At 43.3% G+C, this 16577-nt stretch overlaps 1 pseudogene; it reads right to left on the minus strand.

Moving 5' to 3' along the window:
- Positions 1-206: 206 nt before the first annotated feature.
- Positions 207-7474, minus strand: LOC115309478 (annotated as a pseudogene).
- Positions 7475-16577: the final 9103 nt, after the last annotated feature.

The following is a 16577-nucleotide window of genomic DNA, read 5'->3' on the forward strand; positions in this document are numbered from 1 at the left end:
CACCGCTTGGGCATACGTTCCAGCTTGTTGCTGCGGTCTCGGCATCTTAGGTTGGCGGCGTGCTAGCGGGGAGCGTGGGCGCTTTTGGAAATCCGCGGACTTGTCTGCCCGATTCGCGTTGCTTCCAGAGTTATCTCGTTCTTTTCTTCGCCGTCAGAAAACGTGCCGAGCGCGGCGTCGCTGCTGTGCGTGGCTATAACTTGAGGTTAGTCTTTTAGCGTGTCATCGGGCGGGTTACGAGGCCTGCTCCTGTCGCGGCCTCCCGAGGAGTTACGGCGTCCTTTGTTGTCTCGCGTTGCCTGGTTGCGGTTTGCGTGTTCTCTGTCTTGAAGTCTTTGGTCCACCCGCAGTTTGGTGGGGCACTTGGGACCGATCGCAAGGTGGTCGCCGCGGCATCGGCAGTTGATACAACACTTGCGTCCGCGCGCATGGTGTTCCTGCTTCAGCCACCCGGAATTGGGGCATCTCGGCGCGCGGGTTCATTCGAGTTGCTTGTGCCCTAGGCCTTGGCATCTCCAGCACTGTACTGCGTGAGACACATACGGCGTGACTCTTATGATGCACCCTCCGTATACGATAGAGCTTGGCACATTGGTTCCGCGGAATGTCACCGTGGCCAGTCCGTTTTTGCCGAGAAGTCTCGGCTATAGGACCTCGTGTGTTTTATTTATTTATTTATTTCAAATACCCTCACGGTAATAATACATTAAAGAGGGGACATCAAAATAACAATTACAATGTGCACATGTTAGTTAGAACTCTCTTAAACAGAAAAAAATATCAGTAATATTAGCTATTGAGGTGGGAAGGTGGTTCCAATTTAATGATGTTTGGGGAATAAAAGAATCTTGAAACAACAAAGTTTTAAAATTTGGCATACCGACTTTATGACTATGATCAATGCCAACAGAGATATAAAATGGTGGGATAATTAGTTTTCGACGAAGGTCAGCATTTTGATGAAATATTTTATGGAAAAGACACAAACGAAAGATTTCACCGCGATGCGTTAGTGATGGCAGGCCAAAATAGGTTTTCATGCTAGAAAAGCTGGCACTGCGGTGATAGTTCAACATGATAAAACGGGCTGAACGGTTTTGGACAGATTCAATAAGGGAAATTAGTGAAGACTGTGAGGGGTCCGACACAGCGGCGGCATATTCTAATTTTGGGTGGATTAGAGTTTTGTACATGGTTAGTTCCAGGGAGGACGGAGCGAGAAAGAAATTTCTTTTAAGGTATCCTAACATACGATTAGCATTGCTCATCACGTATTCGACATGAAGTTTCCAAGAAAGGTTATACGTTATATGAACATCAAGGTATTTATAACTTGACACTGATACGAGAGGCTTACTGTTATGGTGATAAGTGTGAGGCAGATATGAACCACGTTATATTCTCATATATTTTACATTTGTCAGTGTTTAGTTCCATTAGCCACTGGTTACACCATAATGATATCTGGTTAAAATCTAATTGGGGGAGTAATGTGTCAGTTGTGTCAGTTATTTTTCTATATATTACGCAATAGTCAGCAAACAGGCAGATAGAAGAAGAGATGTTCAATACCAGGCCATTAATGTAAATAAGAAACAGTAGCGGGCCAAGCACGTAGCCCTGGGGAAGGCCTGAAATAACTGAAACAGTGCGAGAATTTGTATTATTAGCAGTGACGAATTGTAGGCGGTTAGTTAAAAACGCGTGGATCTAGTTTAGTATGCGTGAGTCGATGCTAAGTGGTTGCAATTTATGAAGTAGTAGCCTTTGGGAAACTTTATCAAATGCTTTTGAAAAATCCAGATAGACAGAATCAGTTTCATAATGGTCATCAAGAGAGTGATAGGGATCATATGTGAAGGATACTAGTTGCGTCTCACATAAGAAATGTTTTCTAAAGCCATGTTGTGAAGTAGCAAAGAAGTCATTAGATTCAAGAAGGTTAACCAACTGCGAGTAGATGATGTGTTCAAAATTTTGCAAGGTACACTGGTTAATGAAATCGGGCGATAATTGAGCGGATTAGGATTTACACCAGATTTGTGTAGAGTAACTACGTTCCCAACCAACCAATCGCTCGGGACCACGCTAAGGTTAAGGGACTGCGTATAAATGTTTGAGAGAATTATAGAACGATACACATTACAATTGGTTTAAAACCTTTCTGTTTGATTCCATTAATTCCGGCACATGATGAAAATTTCATATTGTTAATAATTCCAGTCACACCAATATCGTCTACTGTTACAGGGTTCATCGGTAAAAAAGAAGTGGATGACAATGCGGGTATTCGGCTGACATCACAGCCTAGAAATGACATTCTAAATCTAAAACATCGTTTAGCACCGTTGCACACTCAGCAAAAGATATACTTGTACCATCTGAAGACTGAAGACTAATATAAGCCTTAAAGTTGAGATTAATTACACTCCAAAATTGTTTAGGGTTAGTTGCTAACATGGTAGGCAGAGTGTGATCATAAAAATGTGATTTTGTTTCCTTAAGGGTTGATGTGTAATCGTGTTCAGTTTTGTGGTACGCTGCCCATCGAGCGTCTGTGGACGATCGCTTGGCACCGCGAAACAGCCTTTTCTTCCTGTTTCGCAGTGGTCTCAGATTAGCGTTAAACCAAGGTAAGTTATTGTTGCAACGAATTTTTTTAGAGGGTATGTATTTTTCAGTTAGAAATGCTACAACATTTTTGAACAATGCCCAATTTGACTCCACGGAGTGATCTGAAAAATTAAGTAGTCATTAAAAAACTGACAGTTCTGAGTTAATTGACGTAAAGTCAGCTCGGCTATAATCACGAATATGTTTTATGGTTACGTTAGGAGTTACTAATGAAATGCGCAATGAAAAGTCTAGAACTAAATAATCGCTTAGAGATGGCAGAGAGGTTATTGTTTATATGACGTTTGGATGTGCTGTTTCGACGAGATCAAGAATATTTGAGGATTGAGGTGTGACCCTAGTAGGCTGTGTAATCAGTTGAGAAAAGTTGAAGTCAGAACACAGGTGAAGAAACTCGTTAGTTTCAGATGAGAAAGGGTTAGATACGGGGCTTTTATCGGACCAAATAATGTTGGGAAAATTAAAATCACCCATTGATAAAATTGGCACTCCTGGATACTGAACGACAATTTGTGGTTAATAGAATTTTGTAACAAATTCACAAATAAAGAGCTGCTAGCTGAAGGTCAATAGCAAACACTGATAATGGTTTGTTTTTGCCTAATATTTAGGCTGACCCAAACAATCTCAAGTTCGCAGGCTACAATGACAGGGCAAAAAATTATCGAATCGGCAACGGCCAATAAACACCACCACCGCTTCTGTCACGTCCGTCGCAGCGAAATCTGTTGAATCTTTTTTGAGAACTAAATAATTCACTATCAGTTACTATTGCTAGAAAGCCACGTTTCAGTTAGAGCGATGACGTCTGCGTTGCATGAATGAGCAACTGAGCATAATTCTTCAGGTTTTTAGATTAGACTGTGAATGTTGGTAAATAAGATTGATATATTTAAAAAAGGCAAACGCTCTTCGCTACTCCTTGCTGTTTGTTAGGATGACGGAGAAGGAGACGATACATGTTAAAACGGAGGTTCGGGCGAGTTGGTTGTTCATGACTGACAAGGAAAGAGCGCACCCTCAAAACAAGCACTCTAAGCTTTCATGCACACAAAAGAAAGAACCACTTACACAGTGCTGACTGACAACTCTATGTTATAGTTACAATTTTCGTTTTCGTCTTTTTTTGGAACTAGGGTTTCTATGGCAAAAAATTGCCCTTTTCTTCTTCCTTTTTTTTCCCGTGTTTTTGTAGTAGGAAGCTGAACCATAAAATTATTGTATGGCTAAGTACCCTAGTTCTTTGTTGGACAACATTATGGAAGGAGTGCTGACACATCTCTCCTTTTGCCTGGCAATGTTCTCTGCTTCCATGATTTCCCTTGTCAGCTTGTCGTAGTTCCTGCCTAACACTGTGCATTTCTCCAGCTGCGCTGTGCAGCCACAGTCTCGGCAGTGAATTCCCAGGTGTCCGGAGTTTTTGTTGGTGATAGTGCAGTTGTGCTCACGAAGGCGATCGTTGACTCACCGTCCGGTCTGTCCTATGTATTGTCGTCCACAGGTTAGAGGGAAGGAGTAGACCGCCTTTTCGGTACACTGTACGAAGTTGTTTTCATGTTTCTTCGTGCACTTGACTGTGGTTCTTGTGGGTGTGTTTACTCGCTTGCACAGGCTATGAAGTTTGTTAGGGGCTGAGAAGACGATGTCCAGGTTCAATCTATTAGCTATTTTCTTTAGAGCGTGGGAAAAGTTGTGACTATATGGCACAATGATCGTTTTTTTGGCCCTGTCTTTCTTTTTGTTTAATGTGGTCCCCTTGCCTGATGTCTTTGATGAGTCTTTCGGCCACTGATGTTAGTAAGGAGGTTGGATATTCTGCGCATTTTAATCGAAAGACTTGCCCGTTGAAGCTTGTTTGCATGGAATGGCAGCATGATTTTGTAGGTGCGTTGTTTAGACTTAACCGCACAATGCTCCGCTTAACAAGTTTTGAGTGTGCCGAGTTGAAAGGTAGAAGCGGCTTTTCCCCCCTGGGCTCATAGGACCAGCATACATGATAAGGTAAAATAAAAAGTCGCAGATCCAGGAATCTTAACGAGTGGTCAACTGGAAGTTCGTGCGTGATGTTTAAAGGGTTCATGCAGCCTTTAAAGCTGTCTAGAACTTCGGCAACCATGTTTGTACAGTCGTGATCATCGGTTTCTAGTACGATTAAATAATCGTCAACATACCGGAAGACTTTGATAACTTTGGAAGTATCCAAAGTTTGCTTTAACTGCCTGTCTTGGTGGGCAGGATAGAGGTCGCTAAGGACAGGGGCAATGCATGATCCTATGCAGACTCCCTGCTTTTGTAGGTATGTATGACCATCCCAAGTAGCGAACGTGGATTTGAGATAGAGGTTAATCAAGTTCAAAAATTCTCCTTGGGATATGCCTGATGCATTCTGGAATGAAATAGTGCCATAGGTGTCTATGCGCTCCTCAATGCACTATAGGAGACGGTCTTGGGGCGGGGCAAAGTAGAGGTCCTTAATATCGATGGAGAACACTTGTAGATTTTTCCGGCCCTGAAGAAGGTGAAGACGTCGTAGGAACTTTTAATCAGGTACGGGTCGTCAACGGTGAGCATATTCAGTCTTTCTTGTAAATATAAGGCCACAGACTTTTGCCACGTTCCCCTTTCAGAAATGATATCTCTAAGGGGGTAGTCTGTTTTGTGAGTTTTTGCGCTGAAGAATAATTCTAGGCTCAACTTTTTACTGCGATCAATAAAGGAGCAGAGTTGTTTTAAATCTTGCGATTGGCAAAATTGTTTTGCTTCCCTTTTCACTTTTTTCCAGAGAAGTCTCGTTGCGGCTGCAGAAAACAGATTCGATTGCTGTTACTGCCTTTGCTCGAAATGTGTCCTCCTGCATGAGGACAAAGCCTCCTTCCTTGTCAGCGGGCATAAGATATAGTGAGTGCTCTTTTAGGTATGTTTCTACCTTCTTGATGGGTAGAGGAGTAACTGATGGCTTTTTCCGAAGAAGTATGTCCACTCTTTCAGAGGTGCACCGATCAATCTCGGTCTCTGGTGCTCGTCTTGACACTTGCCTGACGATGGAAAGTAGCTCTGGTTTCGTCTTCTTAGGCTCCACCGCGAACTTCGGGCCTAGGCTGAGAACATGCTGCACAGAGTCCGGTATATGGATGTCGCCTATTGTGCGCACTGGGTTACTCGAAGCCGTTTTTTTCTTTGGTGTGTTGATGCCGAAAAAAAAGGAAGAAGAAAAGGGCAATTTTTTGCCATAGGAACCCTAGTCCCAAAGAAAGACGAAAACGAAAATTGTAAATATAACATAGAGTTTTCAGTCAGCGCTGTGTAAGTGGTTCTTTCTTTTGTGTGCATGAAAGCTTACAGTGCTTGCTTTGAGGGTGCGCTGTTTCCTTGTCAGTCAGGAAACGATACAGTTTGAACAGCAGATTTGGATGACGTAGCAGAAGCATGGCGACTAGGCGAGTCTATTTTGTGAATGCTGTCGTCGATGTCGTTGTAAATAAAGCACTTGTTATTTACAAATAGTTTCTTATAACTTAGCTTGAATGTATTTCCCTGACATTGTTCATACTGCAGAAGTTTTCGTCGGCCTAAACGCGTCGAAAAGCTAAAGTCTTCGGAAACAGACACGGGGCTAGTTTTTAATTTAGACTTAATCTGCAGAATACTTTTTTTAGTTTTAAAGGATTGGAATTTTACTAAAATGGGTCGATATTTTTCGGTTACAAATGTCCCCAAACGGTGAGTACGCACAATTTGTTCCCGGGAAATACTAAACGAAGCTGAATCGGAAAGTAGACGAATAACCTTATCTTCTGCCTGGGCCCACGTTTCACCAGCGCAATCGTCCACCCCATGAAACACAAGATTGTCTCTGCGTGTCTGGTCTTCCATTTCGTCAAAGCTGGTGCGCAGAAGGTAATTTCCCCTTTCAAAGCGCTGAACGGCTTGAATGCTACCGGCCAGCTTGCGGTGTAGTTCGTCGATTGATGCAGCCTTCACCTCAATCGCGGAAACCCTCTTACCGATATTTGTAACCGTAGCAGGTAGCTGCTCCTCGTTTGTTTTTAGATTCTTAATCTGGCTTAGAATATTATTTTGCCGTTACTCAACCCTCTGAGTACGCGCATTTATATCTTGCATTAACCGCATCATTTCATCAAGCTGCTTAGCTAGTTCAGCATTAGTTGGACCGGGGTTGGTCTCGACATCACCACAAAGCAGCAATAACAATACTCTGAATAAGTTCACCAAAGCCTCTGGTCATGGAAGCACTACAGTACAAACGTCATTTGATTTATAATAACAATCGTCATTTTTACCAACCTGCAGGGTAAGAAGAAAGTAGTTGACGATGTGCACCCTTGGCGCGCTTCCATGCCCACTTTGTACCGTAGAGCGTTCGCTAGAGTGTCCGAAGTCTCTCCGCAGTCGCTGCCGTGCGCCACGCTGCGTACCGTGTCGTTTGGATGAATCTCGTGGGTCACCATCGACACGGCTCTATCCAGTGCGGTGAGAGTGCAGCGTCACTAGCTTTTCTGCGGCCTCCCTCGAAAGTACCATGACTGAGATTGTGTTGGTGTCCCTATTCAAACTGAACATAGGTTTCTCATTGATTAAGCCGGTTATTTGGTTTAAACTTCTCTACAGCAAGCCCTTCGGAATGCTCGTAAGATCATAAGGTTTCTTCGACCGAAACACCTTCGACGAGACGACAGAAACGAATGAGCTTTTATAGTCATGAAAGTCGCCAAGTGATCTGGCCGAATCCTTGAGCCACCGCTACGAAAGGATCACATACAGTCTTCGAGAAGGAGTGTGTGTTTCTCGGAAGACAACGCGCGTGCGAATATTTGGGCATATATTGAACGAGACCTTCGGTAAGCGATTTTCGATTTTCTGCAATATTTTTCTAGGCTAATGCGTTCAGATTTTTGTTTACTTTTATTTTGTGCAAAGTTCGAAACGCCACGTTACTAATTCATTTAGTGAACTTGTTATGAAGTCTTCCTGGAGTAAAACAATAAAGATGTCTAAATACATTTGGGTTTATTTTCTGTCGTTTGAAGCGGTCCTGGGAACCAGCATACCCCATTCAATGGGTGTTGCCCGTACGACTTTTACTCCTATCATTGCTCCATTTCTGACGCGTGTTGCGAAGAATCACAAAATATTGTAGCACTTTGCAAGATGACCTAATGGGAATCGAGTTTTGTTGCCAAAAATGGCAGATGGAGGTTAACGTTAAAAAAACTAAATCCAGTGTTTTTACTAAAAACGTGTTCCGACTACATTTAAATATACTTTTTTCAAGAATCACATAGAGCAAGTGATGCACTATAAGTACCTCAGGGTTTCCTACGCAGCAACGTTTCTTGGAAAAACATAACAGCAAAGTCTAACAAATCACTCAGTTTTCTCTGAGGTACCCTCTACCTCGCATCTGAAAAAACTAGCAGCCTATACCTCATTAATACGACTCCTCTTGGAATATGTTTCAGCCATCTGGAACCCCCACCAAGCCTTCTTAGAAAATGAATAAGAGTCAATCCAAAATAAAGCAGCTGGTTTCATTTTGCAAATCTATCACTACTCAATATGTGTGACCTCTTTAACATCCGTCCTTCAGCTTCCTTTTTAACACACAGTAGAATAATAATCAGGCTAAAATTGCTTCACAAACCTTTACAAACCTCTTTGATTTCTCGCCGACTTGACCACCCTTGCGAATGGCACCTTGACATTCCCAGCACTAATCCTTAGAAGTTCTTACCTGTTCAGCTTACTATTAGTGACTGGTGCAAACTACCGAAAGCCATGGTCACAATAATAGGCCCACAGACATTCACTAGTAATGTTGTCATTCACTTCCATCTGCGATAAGTTTCTTCGTTTTCAATTATTAACGTGCCTTCTTTTCAACACTGCTCTGCCAAATGTCCCTCCCCCCCCCCGCCCCCCCGGCCCCACTCTGTATTACCTCTCGTGCGCCTTAAGGGGAACCAATAAAATTAATGAAATTAAAATATTTCTAAGCGTCCCTAGAAATTTGTGCCATTGTATGCTTGCGCCATCTCTGAGCTAGTTACGGCAGCGCTCATATAAAAGCTAATGTATTTAATATGCAAATATAACTATTCCACCGCAACGTTCGACTTCGAACAATTTGTTATGCTGCTACTTTATTATATTATATACCGCTATCCTTGTGCTAAAATTCAAACATGAGGACGGGCAAACTCCAGTTTCCTCAGTCGAATAAACATTTCTGACGCATTGCCATTACGAATAGTATCTAAGTTAATCAAAGTGTACAGTTTATTTTTTGGGTTTAAAACATGTTACGATTGTATAAATTATATAATATTCCTCCCAAATATCATGAAAAATTTTGTGGAGTTAAAAATGTGTATTAGATCTGTATAAGGCTATATTTCGGAGGCACCTTCATCAAAGTTTTTAGAAGCGGCGAAGTTAAAAGGAGAACAATTTAAAAAGACAACAGAACACAAGATTTGGCATATGTTTACAGTTAACCAGAAGATTCAAACATGTGCTGGATACATTTGGTTTTTTCTCAAAATTATTCTTTGGGTTCTTGAGACCAATATCCTAAATATTGGGAATTCGTCCTTGATCAGACGTTTATGATCGCGTCTAGTATTCTGTCACAGACATCAATAATCTAGCATAAAAATTACTTATATATAAAGATAATCTCAATTTATTTAAAAAATTCACAATAATTTGGCAATTATTAATGTTATGTGATTATAACAACGTGTTCCTTATTGAAAAGAGTGGGAGCACTTCTGTGAGTACCCAATTTAGGAGAGGATGATTTTTCTTGCGACCTGAGTATTCATATGTCAAAAGTAATAGTAAATCCTGTAATAAATGTTTACATTAAATTCATTATCCAAATCGCCCTTCACAAAAACAGCAAAATAAAAACATCTCATTTCTTACATGCTCTGTGAGGAACTTCTGAAACTATACAAAACAAATGAAATTTGTGAAGTTGAGTTTAGTAATAGAAAAAATGATTTCATAATGTCTTTTTTAAAAAAAAAAATTAAAAAAAAAAAACGTTCTACCTTTCCACTCTTGTGAAGAAGGAATACCAGCGGAGCTGTACTCGATACACTGTGTGCTTCTTCTTCGTCGTCATCTGTTTTTTTGCGGTGTTTTCTACGATGAATTCCCACCAACGCGCAAAACTATCCATTCTTCTATTATAGCTGGAAAGGTTGCCGTCATCTACGAGCGACAGCGGAAACCATACTGTTTGTGTGCTTGGCGCCGTCGCATATAGATGGCGGTAGCTGTCCAGGCAGGTTTGTGTCGACATACACGGACACGATCCTGGGGAACCTAGCCCTTAACAGCTCCGCCGTAAACAAAAAAAAAATTCGGGAGAAGAGCGTATTGAAATATCTAGCTTGATATCACATTCCTCGAAGATACCTGAAGCCTAAGATTTTTATATAGCACCGGCTTGTAGTTGGTGGCTTTACATTTTATATTTCGTCGCCCGTTGAGAACTTGGTTGAGATTGAGAGCTTGAGACAGGCAAGGCGTGGTTTCCCAAATTTGAAATGATAAACGAATTCCTAAAAACAGTTAAATCGTGTCCGCTATAAGACAAGTTATCTCAAAGATGTCTCATTTTAGAGGATTTACCATAGAAGCAGCTTATATTCGAGGGCCCTAATGTTTGTATTTTGTAACCAGTTAAGAACTCAGCCGACTCAGAGAGTTCCCGGATGAGGCGCGGATGTCCGAATGTTAAATAATGGCCGAATGCCTGTAAATAGCCGAACCATGTCCATTGCAAGGCAAGTTTACTCAAAGATGACTAATTTTAGGGGATTTGCCATAGCAGCGTCTTATAGTCTAGGGTAATACATTTCGTATTTCATTAGCAGTTAAACTCCCGGTCGCCCTTAAAGTTCCTGAGTGAGGCGCGGGTTTCACAATTTCAATAGATTAATAAATGCGTCAAAAAGGCCAAACCGCCCCACATTGGCACCGATTTTCTCAAAAAGAACTGATTTTAATGTATTGCCAATGTACCAGGACATGATCGAATGCTATATAACTAACGCTCCGTCTTTAGTTGATAAGCGTCGTGTCCTCGAAAAGTTCCCTGGCGAGGCGCGTGTGGCCAAATTTCAAAATATCATCTAATGCGTAAAAACGGCCAAACCATTTCTGCTTTGGCACCTGTTTTCTTAAAAAGGACTTAGTTTTGAAGTATTTTTATAATACCAGGATGGTGTTTGAAGGCTTTAAATTTTATATTCCAACTTTAGTTGGGGACTCGGTTGTCCTTATAAAGTGTCCTGGCGAGGTGCGGTTGACAAAGTTTCAAAAGATGAACTAATGCGTAGAAACGGCCAAACGATCTTGACTTTGAGACGGGCTTTCACAAAAATGGCTAATTTTGATGTATTTGCCATAGTACTAGGATGTGCTCGAGGGCCGTAGATTTTATATTCCGCGTTTAGTTTGGAACTGGGTTGTTCTCAAAAAGTTAACAGACGAAGCGCGGGTGCCCAAATTTCATAAGATGAACGAAACCATAAAAACAGCCATACCATCCCGACTTTAAAATAACGCTGCTCGGTATGCGTTGATTTTTAATGATTTGGCCTGATGGACCTGGATGATGAAATTGTCATCCGCGTTTTTGCACCTAAAGCCTTACGCCTATTGCAAGAGTGCTAACTTTAGCACAGCACCGCGCTTCCCATGTGCTGTGATTCTTTCTTAAAATTGAAGTATTTAGTTGTTTTGGATGCCGCTCAGCAAGTTCCTGATTTGAACAATAGGTGTGTTTTACTGACTAAGATTATTCCACAAAATTATGGTAAATATTCAACTTATCGAGAGGATTATCTTTTTATATATTGTCCCCCTGGCGGTATAACTTACGTGATTCTATCAGTGTAGCCTTAACAAAGTTTAAAAATGATGTCAGAAGCCTACATTATTCATCGTTTATGCACCGTAAATGTAATAAATCTAATTTCGTGGTACGTTCGCACGTAAAGCAAATGCCGCAAAGTGATAGTTTCTATATTTCGTCTTAACTTTAAAGTGTACTCCACTGGTTTTTTGAGCTACCTCAACTAACTATATTTTCTGACTCCCCGGCTTTTGCCCTTTCTGGTATGGAATCCAGTATCGCGAAATTCTAAATAGTTATTGTGAAATCGGCAAGTGAAAATAAAACAAAAAAACAACGTTCAAATATACCCGCACTTTTCAGTGCCGTGACGTCAGTGGTAGGCAGGGCTGCCAGTCGAGAAACCAGTCTAAAAAATAGAGTATGCCAATCATTTGCTCCGTGCTGGAGCGCGGGTACTAATGCGAGCTTCCAAAGCTTTCATCTGACACCATGAAGCTGCTTGGAATCACTTGGGAAAAAATTCTACCGTCGAAAGAATGAACGCCTGCCTTCCAATGACGTCACTTTTTCGTTTTTGTAAGTAGAGACTTTCAATTTGAAAAACATGGTGAGGACCAAAACTGTAAATTAAATAACATCGCGAAAAAAAAACATGTTCACCTGATATTAGGGATACTATTTTAGCGATATTTGTTGTTGAGTTTAGCAAAATTTTTAAGCAAGTCGGACACAACGAAAAACCTGTTGAAAAACCCCTTAAGTGAAGTCGGAGCCGACGCTACGAGTTAATAGGTCTGATCAAGCACCGTCAAAATTGCAAGACACTAGGTTTTTTCTGTTTGTGACTTCTTCAGTGATGATCAAAGACGTACAGAAATGCGACAAGAATTACGACTTGAAATTTGAGCGTGTTGGTGCTTTTTAAACATTTAGAAAGTGGAGACACATAACGGACGACACACACAGGACATTCTTTCAACTTCAACAACATTTAATATTCGCCTTCAAGCCCAAAGCCCACCCGCTCCTTGGGAGTGCGGGAAAGGGAAATCTTGGGGGAAGGAGAGGAGGTGGAGGAAGTGAGGAAGTTGCCAAACGAGGAAGGGAGAGGAGGGAAGGGGTCTCGAAGACTGGATGTGCGGGATAACGGAATGAAAGGAAAGCCCGCTTTTGCCGGTGACCTTGTCGCCTCGTCTAGTCTGTCAGCGATCGGCTTGCATTGTGGGCTTCAGAAAGATCATCTCCTTTTAAGTACAAAACGAGCGTGTTGGTAACGGTAATTAGACATGAGGAAGATACATAGAAAGGGGGACGGACAACGAGTCCCCCTTTCTATGTATCTTCCTCATGTCTAATAATCTCCTTTCTTGAGAGCGAAATGGAAGGGCTGCTTATGGTATTCCGGTTTGTCGCCATCTGATAGGCCTCAATTATTTCTCTCCCGACTCGCTCGCTGTGGCCTCCCATGGCTGTCGTGCCGGCAAAATCAGGAGCGCAGCCGGGACATTTTCTCCCGTGTATGACTATCGGGTGCTGAGAATCCGAGGCAGCTCTTTCGGCGTCCATTTGACGTTCTCAAAGTCGGTCGTTGAGGCATCGCCCCATTTGCCCGATGTACCTGGCCCCGCAGGACAGGGGGATCGCGTGCACTTTCTCTGTCATGCAGGCGGTGAACTTGCTTGCGTGCTTTTTGGTGCAGCTGAGTTGTAGGGGTCCCTCTCTGTTGACGGCCCTACACATGTCGCCGAGTCTCGATTTGCACGTGAAGAGCACTTTTGTGTCATATTTTGAGGCGATAGCTTTTAGGCGGTGAGATGTGTGGATGTTGGGAATGCAGGCTGGTCTTCTGGTGGCGGGTGTGGTCTCGGCGGTTGGCTTGGTCCGGGGGTTTGTAGCCAATTTTTGGGAGGTAGCCAAAATCAAATCTACAGGGTAGCCTGCCCTCCGAAGCCGAGCGCACTGTTGGCTTAGGCTGGCCTCCCGTTGGTGTGCGCAGGACTTTGTGCACGCCGCGGAAAGCAGACACCTGACTATGCCGGATTTTACGTTTTTTGAGTGTGCGCTTGAGAATGGAAGTACCGGTTTGCTTGTACGTTGTTGGAAAGGCCAGCACACTCCTTTTTCGGAAGGTTGGAGGCGAACCTCCAGGAATTGCAGTTTTCCTTCCGTAGGGTTTCCCTCTTGAATGTTAGGTTTCCAGGCGAAGCGCTGAATGGTTCGACGATAGCTTCCGGCTTTGCGTGGTTATGGTAAATGATTAGATAATCATCGACATACCTGAACACTTCGCAGTCCAGGGATTTGGTTTGCAGAGGTCGCTGGATGCCTCGGCCCACCACGGAGAGATAGACCTCGCTGAGACTCGGGGCCAGACACGCAGAGAACTGCCCCACCCTTGTCATGCCGACCCATCTATCTATCTCTCCGTGGTGGAGGGGAGTAGCAGTTGTGCCCCTCCATTAGTCTCTCGCACTAGTACCGTTGGGACTAACTGTTATACCGTGTCAATTGCACCTCGAGGACCAACTGTTAATCCCTTGCACTTGGACTCCTGGGACCAACTGTTACACCGTTTCAATTGAACCCCGAGGACGAACTGTTAGGCCCTTGCACTTGGACCCCAGGGACTAACTGTTACACCGTTTCAAATAAACCCCGAGGACCAACTGTTATGCCCTTGCACTTGGACCCCTGGATTTAAACGTTGCGCCCTTGGATTTAGACCCATGGGACTAAAGGTTTATCCTTTGCATTTCGTCCCGAGCCACAAATCTCCGAAACGAAATTGTGCAGTTCAGGTTAAATGTAGCTTTATTGCCTCGTAGATACATATCGCATTCAAGGATGATTGAAGTCGAAGTTCCTGAGCGGTAGACTCCACGATAAGGCCAAATTCCGAAGAGTGCACTTGCGTCGACGATGGCTTGAACTCTGGGACGGCTGTCCAAACCGGTCGTGGTCCAAGCACCGTTTATTGGGGCACCTGCAACTTCTTGCCTGTTTGCGAGGAATTTGGATTATTAGCAACAGGGGCAGCGTGAAATACCCGATCGCTCTCCAAAAGTATGAGATATAACACACACATATTAAAATAACAAACAGGCTACAAAAGTGCTACAATGTTTCACATCTAACATGCGATCTGCTGACAGCAGACCAGCGCGATATTATATTTTTAGTAGACCGCTCGCTGCGAATTACAGACCCAGCGTGTGCGTGCTCAAATTATGCTTCAAAGTGATGGAACGAGCTCCCACCATCAACGCGAACGACTGTACAATCGAATAAATGTCTACATTAAGGCCGGTTCTCACACGCAGCGAAGCGCTGAAGTAGCGCTGCTCGCGTGTCGTGAGCTGCTTTTCGTCTGCCATGAGAAACAGTTTTTAACGGTGCGATACAAAGCTGGTGAAAGCTCCCGTCAGCACGCGCTTAGCGCTAGGTCAGCGCTATGGTTGTAGCTCTCTGCTGCATGTGTGAACTGGCCTTTATGGTAAAGCGATCCTGCCAGAGTCAGCAAAACACAAAAAAATACGCCATCGGTAGAACTGGCGTTTTGCTCGATACGATTGAATATCAGGTCTCTGTGCTGCGTAACAATATAAGCAACCATGGTGCCAAAAAGAATAGAGCATGGCGCGTGCTTTGGAAGCTAGAGAACGCGCTCAAAATAAAACACTTTCTGAAGCCGCAGTTAATGAATATACCATAAACATAAGTACTTTGACATACCTTAATCGAGTCCCCTTGTCTTGTGACTTCAGAACAGATCAACTGCAGTGTTGCAGCACCGCGAATCCAAACCGGATCCCGCAATGATCGGAGACGACCAGCTTCTAAGTCTTGACGAAGGATATACTAAAAACAGGTTCTTTTCAAAGACCCCTTCCCATTTTCCCGACGGACCCTCTCTGCCCCATCTGCCGTACCCCCCGCATGAGCGAGGAATGCGGGGTAGGGGGTTGGTGGGAGGGGAAAGGGAAAGGGAAATCTCTTTTCTCCGAAAATCTCTTTTCCCCCTTTCACTACACACGACACACGGACACACCAATGCCCGAAGGACAGAAGAAGGTCGAAGGTCGCCATTTTCAACACGCCGGTCAAGTGACGTACAAGCAAACACGTTTTCTTTTTTTTTTTCTCTCTCTCTCTTTTTTTCTTTTCAGATTTATCGGGGGCCTTTTTTTTTAGTTCGCATTTGTTTTGTAATAGCAGGTTCTTGCCATGGATGACGTTCGGGCTAAGGTGCCTTCATGTGCGCTTCGCAAAGCACACATGAAGGCTCCCTAGTCCGGGCGCAGTTCGTTCTTCGTTGTTCATCTGGAATGTTATCTGAAACATCGACGACGATGGCATGAAGGCGTCTGGATACTGCCCTGAATGTGCTTTTTGACTGGAACGTGCTGTGCATCAAGTGTGTCGTTGGGGATTTTGAGTTCGACATTGGACTACCAAGAAAGGTTGGTTACGGGAGACGCCGAGACGAGGCTCGACCTGTTCTCAGTAACTCAGTTTTAGCAATTGAAGTGACCATTTATTCTGACTGCGAGACTCTGGTGTTGAAAGCGCATATTCTACAAACTCTTAAGTTTCATTTAAGAAAAAAAAGTGTTAGTATTTGTATTAATGCAAAAAAAAAGGTGTTGGGTTTGGATTAATGCTCTTTTTTGCGCGAAGGCAAATTACGTGAATGGAACTTGTGAAATGTCAGCAGATCATTCTTGACGAGATAGTTGGGTGAAGTAGAGTCAACACATTCGTTAACTCGCATTTGCACAACGTGCGAAGCTCTACCATGTAATGACTGCACGTTCGTGGCACATTTTAACAAATTCGCCAGTTTCGTCCGAGTTTTGTCAACACTTTCAGCCGTGCTGGGCAGAGTCTCGCCGATCCCAAAGACAAGCGAAATATAATCCGTCCTCCTTGCGAACATTCCGTTTGCCTTTGGAGACTAAATCACGCAGATGCACCCTGTCTGAGGGGTACTAATCGCTGCTTTTGCTCGCGCACGCCTATCGGTTAGTCCCAGTCGAGCGCAGTTAGTCCC

Source organism: Ixodes scapularis, unplaced genomic scaffold (assembly GCF_016920785.2).
Source record: "Ixodes scapularis isolate PalLabHiFi unplaced genomic scaffold, ASM1692078v2 PGA_scaffold3__209_contigs__length_174095766, whole genome shotgun sequence".
Classification (NCBI taxonomy): domain Eukaryota; kingdom Metazoa; phylum Arthropoda; class Arachnida; order Ixodida; family Ixodidae; genus Ixodes; species Ixodes scapularis.